Source organism: Rutidosis leptorrhynchoides, chromosome 5, assembly GCF_046630445.1.
Source record: "Rutidosis leptorrhynchoides isolate AG116_Rl617_1_P2 chromosome 5, CSIRO_AGI_Rlap_v1, whole genome shotgun sequence".
NCBI lineage: Eukaryota > Viridiplantae > Streptophyta > Magnoliopsida > Asterales > Asteraceae > Rutidosis > Rutidosis leptorrhynchoides.
In genome coordinates, this window is record NC_092337.1 from 307263717 (window position 1) to 307271781 (window position 8065).

The window sequence follows — 8065 nt, forward strand, 5'->3', positions numbered from 1 at the left end:
CATTAGACTACCTTAGATTACTTTAGATTACTTTAGAATAACCTTGGATTGCTTTAGACTAAATTAGGAACTTAGCTTATCTGCTTGAAATTTAAAAACAAAAAGGCATACCCAGTGTATGACCCAAACCCGATCTAGACCAGAGCCGTTGTTATTCGTACCTGATCCAGACGTAATAATCTCTAAAGCACGCAAGGAAGAACGAATCAGAAATTGAATGGCGTTATGCGTTACTTTAGCAGAAAACACCAAACCCTCGATTGAAGGTCGAGGAGGACCGATCAGATTCCCAGAGATTCAAGGACACTCGTTTAAATTAAAACATCACATTATACAACTCATCCAAAATGGCTGTCAATTTCACGGATTACCGAATGATGATCCTAAATCTCACCTTGATAAATTCATATCTCTTTCGAACTCCTATAAACAGCCAGGGATAGGACAAGATATAGTCCGGCTATACTTGTTCCCCTATTCTCTCACTCACCATGCGCAACATCGTTTGAAGAGGTGGAAAAAGATTCCATCACGTCCTGGACGGAGATGGCTACTAAATTCCTAACCAAATATTTCCCTCCTTCTAAACAAACCAAAATTGAAAATGACATCATTAACTTTAAACAAAATTATGATGAATCTCTTTACACTGCATGGGAGCGATTCAAAGCCCTGCTGAAGAAATGCCCTAATCACCAGTTAGAATGGTCAGTCCAAATCTGTAACTTCTACAATGGTCTTACAGTAAATCATAGGACGGCGATCAATGCAGCATCTCAAGGAAATCTGATGAACCAAACCGCAGACGAAGCATGGGAATTGCTCGAGAACATGACAATGCAACATTATGACTGGAACAGTGGTGAAACAACTTCATCATTTGCACCACTCTCCGCGCTTAATAATCAAACGGAGGCCATCAAATCTCTCACGGACAAAATGGAATCTCTTGCTAAACAACTCGAAGAATTGAAGACGCAACCGCAACAAGTTAACTAGGTTCAGGCATGTGTTAATTGTACTAACCCGCAACCCACTAAAGAATATCAAGCTGAGTACGAGAACCCTGACGGATCAGTCTGTTACGCTCAATACCCAGCTCATCAATCAAATCCCGGATTCAATCAACAACCTAGGGTTAACCAATTCCAAAGAAACAAACAGCCTTTTCACTATCGTTACCCACCTTATCCACCCCAACAATCTCAAATGACCTACGATCAACCACTTCCACTCACTGGCCCACCGGTTGAGGAAAATTCCACAACCACCTAAATTACAAAAGTAACCAACCCTACTCTCGGGATTGATGATCAGTTGACTCAGTTCATCCAAGGACAACAACAGTTGAATCAGAGAACTGTATCTAGACAAGACCAGACAGAGATACTAATGAGAAATCAATTGGCTCTGCTCAAAAGTCTAGAAACGCAGCTCCGACAGTTATTACAACCCCTTGAAACCCGACCACAAGGAAGGTTACCTAGTAATACTATCCAAAATCCCCACATAAAAGAAGCTAAGCAAATGGATTCCATAATCCTAGAGGAAGAACCACGGAGAAGGTCAGCTAGGCTCAAGAACAATCGACATATACTTAGAAGCTGTCCACTGCAACTCCAGTTCGTGTACCTTACCCTGGAAGGCTACAGGAGGAACCATCCAAGCTTGATTCTTTCAAACTTTATGGAAGATTCCTGGACACCATGTCCAAGGACCCCAATCAGAAGAGATACATCCGAAGGTTTCTCTCTAACAAGGAAAGGATACCAGATTCTAACAAAATTCCACTGAGTGAAGAATGCTCGGCATTACTCAAAAACTCTCTATCGCAAAATCTAGGAGATACGGGCCGATTCATTTTCCCGTGTTCAATCTACCAGTCTGGAACCATTCACGCGCTAGCAGATTTAGGAGCAAGTATCAACCTAATCCCCTACTCTCTCTACAAGAGATTAGAGTTAGGAGACTTGTCACCAACTAAAATGACAATCCAACTTGCCGATCACACAATTCGATATCCTAAAGGTATAGTTGAGAATGTCTTGGTGAAAGTCTGCAAATTCTTGTATCCTACGGATTTCGTAGTGATGGACATTAAGGAAGACCTACACACACCAATAGTGTTAGGAAGACCTTTTAATGAATATGGCTAGGACTGTCATTGATGTGTATAATCAAACCTTGATCTTGCGATCACATGGGGAGAGCGTACCTTCAAAATTGATCGACCTACCGATCTTTCTGGACAGGCAGAGATGTTTGCTATTTCCACCAAACGGATCACTTCCGATGATGATTCTCCACCACCAGCCGATGATATCGAGATGGGTGTTGAATCACAGTCTGACGACCCAGAAATGGAAGAAGAGGATCCCAGCGAAGAAATAGAGGAAGAGGAAGAACCTGGGGAGGAAGAAAAAATGGGAGACGTAAAAAAACTGCGATAACACCCTCTCTAAGCTTGTAACATCACGAAGAATTAATGAGGCTTGAGACGGAAGATCACAGTTTAATCATTCATTTCAAGAAGAAAACTGAAAAGGTTGAGGTTAAAGATATAGAAATTGACCCTGCAAGTGTCGAAGTAAAGAACCAGAATACTGAAGAAGCCCGTTCATCAGACGAATACTCAGAAGACTATTATACCGATGATGATGAGGAAGAGCAACATGAAGATATTCTGGATAACTCATATTCTCCATCCGAACCAGATCAGGAGGAGTCGGACCCTTCTTCAAATCAGATTCCGGTCATATCTACTCACACCGACATGATAACCTTCATCAATGACACCGATGAATTTGAAGATATTCTCGAAGCCATCCGTAAATCAACAATTGATTTCACGCTACGCTTAACAGAACGAATCATGGCTATCAAAGACGAATACAACCTCTATCTACAGAGAGAAGACAATAATGTTAAAATCCTAGAAGAGCGCATTCAAGACTAAATCAATACCCTTCACGATCATATCTACCGCGAAGAAAGGCAACGAGAGCACAACTCAGTGGTTCACACAATTGTAGAGACAAGATTTTGTCGCGATCAGAAGATCATTTACTTTAAGGTTTACAACGCCTTAGCTGGCTCTGCACTTTCATTCTCAGCAAATCAACGAGCAGTACTGACTCTCATCCAGAAGCATATGGACGTCTCCACCGGACGCCTGACTTATCACTCTGATTTGCAAATGATTGTGAATATTCACAGCTTCTTCGCTCTCTTGTAAAAAGATAATTTTGAAAGCACACCAGAGTGGCTAGTGATTTACGTAACAATTGATCACCACGCTATCTGATTATCAAGGAATTACAAGATGTAGTAGCAGAAGAAGGAAGACGCAATAATCCATTCTTACATCTTGAACCAGACCGAGTTAACAATGCCACCTATGTTACGAAGCAGATAACACGTATCTTCCACGAATCCACGGATCCTAGTTTCACATTCAAAGCTGGATGTCGGGAGATATACTCAAAGACGGTGACATTAATGCTTGGGTCAGAACTGCTCTTCATTTCTTTTCAGCTTCGCCTCTTGATTAATCTGTGCAAGGCTACAGACTCCTACTGTAGAGACCACCGTTCAGAAGATTTTGAGATACTAAAGATACAATTTCTGACACTATTTGAAGATCTACGAAATGAACATCCTATAAGAGAAGTAATCACTACAAGCACCGCCTCGATGATTGACGTTCATGGATCAATCAGCAGAGCCGTGGATCATATTCTCATCAGACTTCAAGATTTGTCACGAGCCGAAACCACAAATTATCTCTCTTTCAGAAGATCTTCAAAAGAAGTACCAAATCTTCTACCACTTTTGGTCATCACTTTCTCAGGATTTATCCACCAAGACTCACATTCCCTCAAGAAGACCAAGATCACAACTACTAGAGGGGAATGTCTGCTTTTTAGGCATCATTACGATTGAGCCAACGACCTTAAACAAAATTGCTTCTCGGGAGGCAACCCGTGCAATAAAGTAGAGTAGAAGAATAAAGGATGACAAATGAGTCGATCAATAAAGGACGTAACTTTCAAAATTGTTGAAACAACATGTCTTCATCCGCTAGGGGTACTCCTTTCTTCCCATTACTAGCTTAAAATTTAAATTATGCCACATCCTAGCTTATCACTAAGTGCGGGATTCCAACCCAAACAAACACTAGACAAATATTCCCAAATCTTTAACTAAAACACCTAAGTGTGGGATACACTAGGAACATTGAGGACAATGTTTGTCTAAGTATGGGATGTTGGTATAATCTTTTTATGCTATGTTAAATAACCCATTACAAAGATTCCGAGTTCTTAAGCCAAATTTCAAAATTTTTAACAAGAGAAAACCTTTGCGAAAAAGTACTTTCAAAAACCTAAAACGTTTGTAAACAAAATTAAGGCTTAAGTAAGGTAGAAATCTTGTTGGGATGAACTAAATCTCTAATAGAGCATTGCATGACTAGGCATTATCGACCTAAATTGATTATGGTGAGGCACCCAAATAAGATCAGCATTCATCTTTAATGCTTCGCTATTTTCCGTTGAGAGTGCCGATGTCTGTACTCAGAATCAGAACTTACTCTAGATCTGCATTTCCAAGTGATGAAATGTGATTCGGTTATAATCAGAAGAGCTAGCCATTTTTCAAAATAAGCCTTTCACACCTCCACTACTTCTACCTCACCAACTCATCCACATCATCTTTACTATCACTCGAAAATTCCATAAAATGAGATTCCTTCCGAAAACTCGATGTTATAAATCTCTCAAGTATCATGGCAAAGGTCTTGAAAAAGTTTACCGGCAAAAAGTTTCTCGAGATAAAATCTCTATCCTTCAAATAAAAAAATAAAAAAAAATTATGTATTTTCAAAGTTCTGAAAAAAGGAGCAGAACTTATAAAGAGAAATGCCGAAGAAGAACTTGACCACAAATGCTTATTACTCCAAAGGAGAAAAAGTTCAAAAGTGCTTCTCAAAAATATCAGCACTCCTATCTATCTTAAATTTTCTGAAATTCGAATAAAAGTCTTTAAAAAGACTATATTACCTTTTCTCACCCCTTAAAACAACTTCACCACCACTCCAAAATTCCTTTCGATTATTCCAATTGACAAATGACCTAGAAGATATGGTTACTACCGTTCTCACATTAGTAGCAAAGATTTGAGTCTTTATCAAGCCTATGACGATGGGTGCAACATGACTGGCTATGAGTGAATTATTTCTTAAATCTATAGGGAACCCTAAACACTTGTGTGATTTGAGTGACCTGTGAAAGCTAGCCTAAGTCATGTAATCTCCTCGCATGTTTGCAGAGATAGTTTCAACCCCAACATAGATAACTTACCTTACCTTTCGCTTTTATACTAAAAAAAACCTCTTAGGCTATTAGAAAAGAAAATCCGAAAAGATTTCTTAAGGTAAAAACGAGCAGTTTGCTTGGGGACAAGCAAAGTCTAAGTGTGGGATATTTGATACGGCTAAAAAGTCACGTTTTCATCCCGGTATTAAGGCCCAAAAACAATAAAGTTCCAAACTTTATTGCTAAAATACCCGCTTCGTTGGTTAAAATTGAAGAACAAGTAATTACGAAGACGGTGCAAAAAGAATCAAGATAATCGGAGCTAAAACAAAGATTCTAGAGCGAAAACGGTGAAAGATAAGAAATCAAGTTACGATCCAGTGAATTCAGAAAACCAGGGCAGGCCAAACGGCTTGCCAAACAGCCTGCCACTATGGAAAATGGCTTGCCACACGGCTAAGGCAAACGGGCACAAGAAACGGGCGACCAGGAAAACGGCCCCTGCAAACGGCCTGCCAAACGGCTTGCCAGCCGTTTGCAGGCTAATTTCACTTCTATTTAAAGGGTCTTTGTCATCCATTTTTACACACACTTCAATTCACTTATTTTTCTCTCTTTCTACAATATTAGTCATACTTTTAAGGTCTTCGACTCTGTGAGGGAAACTTAGTACCCGGAGAAGAACGCCGAAGATTGTATTAGGAGCGGTCTGGAGTTTGAAGTTGTCACTTTTGTATTTGGAAATTGTTTAATCTACTGGTACTTCTATCCTTTGTATTTATATAATGTTTTCCATTATTATGCTTTGTGATATTGTTGCCATGATTAGCGAGTAGTTATCTTTAGTGTATGTTATGATGTAGTCAGTTATAATGCCGAAATAATATTATGGCTTGCGTATGTTGTCGAGATGCTTTTCGATTATGCTTTAAACTCAATCGCTTTTCCAAATAATAGAACGTAGTTATTAGTTCTATTATTGGGAAGTCGCGAACCCCGATTCAGAGTACACTATCTGTGTCACCCCTTGGTAAGAGAAATTTATCGGATACAACGTAAGTTTGACTGAAGCACACTGGTTGTAGTAAGTCCACCGAGCCTTGGATTCTGACTGAGGACTCTTTCATAGTGAAACATCTAACTAGACCCCTAGTACATTGTCGGTCCTAGACTATGCTAGTGTAGTCACCAAGCATATAAACTTCGTACGTGCACGCTGAAGCACAACGGTTGTTGTAAGCTGTACTTCTGCTAAGTAAGGCCATGGAACCCGTTCAGTGCTGATTAGTACACTTCACCATAATGCGGTCTCAAGCATTGCACCCCTCTTGAGGGATTCTTGATTAATTAAGAAACTGTTTGTTTCAAAACACATATTGGACCGTTAGGATAACCAAACGTGTTCATGGATGTTAAAACCGACTTGGCCATGGTGTTCTTTATGGTTGAACTCTTTTTAAGGGTCTAACTACCTTTTAAACCCAATCATTAACGAAAGCATCGAAGCACATCACGTCTCTCGGATACGGCAAACACTGTATTCCATTATGCTTAAGAAAGTTTAGACCTTTGTGGAATGTTAATACGTCACCCAACCGAGTCGCTCAATTGGATGAAGCGTCTGAACGTGTATGCCTGTAGTTAGACTGCATGGGCGTCGAGGGTAAGGGATGTTGCTTTCTATTCAGAATCTTCAAGCCTATCGCATTACCGAGTGACATGTCTTATAACATGGGCATTTAGGACCAGTGTAATGAATACAAGGTCAATACCTATTCATGAGTCAGCATTCCATAATCTCGGCAAAGTAAATGGCGAAATCATAGTATGCGCTTGTTTTAACCTTATCTGAATTACAAACTTTATTGCATTTACTTTACTTGTCTGATAAACTAGAAAACCCAAAATTAGGTAACAAACCACTACTCCTTCACCTTAGAATTATCTTAAGCTTTAACTGTATGTTCGCTTCTACTGATATCTTAAAAATACGACCCTAGGTCATACTTCCCTTACTCATAATAAGGAGTAGTACGATTTAGGCCCCGCTAAATATAACTTTAAAACTATTGATCGCTACCCTGATCAGCTGATTCTGACGCTGTGCGACCTGACGACACCGCATAAATAAAACTGTCCGTTTCGGCCGTGTCATTGTGGCCATATCACTTACCTATATTGAAAACTTTCATGTTTTTGAAAACTTTTGAAAAATAAATGTGAATCTGTTGAAAAACGTATCATATAGAGGGTGTAACCATTGTTGTAGGACGGTTTGTTAATGACTGCATCAATAGCGATTTTGGTGGGTCATTACACTCGTAATCAATAGTCGGCCATGTTGATGATCGAACACTATTTTGTCTTTCTAGTATATTTGATACTAGCTTTTTGCAAGAAAGACGAAGACATGATTTTTTGAGGTTTAGAAAAGTTCAATTATTTATTCATCCTTTTTATTTCTTCTTTTTTTTTTTTTTTTTGAATGGATGCATTATTATTCATTCATCTAACTATATCATTTAGTTATTGTTCATTTTTCTAATAGAGAGTGTTGATGTGACATCGAGATAACAATCAAGTTTCTCTTGGATCACCTATTGTGAGCGGTCTAATAGATATCTGTATTCACTAATAAGTTACAACAACAAAATATGTATTGTATATTGATAATGGTTAATTATTATTAAAAACGTTAAAACCTTTTAGAACTATAAAAGAAAATGTAAAATAACTGATATGCACTTGTA

At 38.9% G+C, this 8065-nt stretch overlaps 1 non-coding gene across 1 annotated transcript; it reads right to left on the reverse strand.

Moving 5' to 3' along the window:
• Positions 1 to 594: 594 nt before the first annotated feature.
• Positions 595 to 701, reverse strand: LOC139851009 (small nucleolar RNA R71). The gene has a single exon (XR_011760376.1). It is a non-coding gene; the product is annotated as a small nucleolar RNA R71 (small nucleolar RNA).
• Positions 702 to 8065: the final 7364 nt, after the last annotated feature.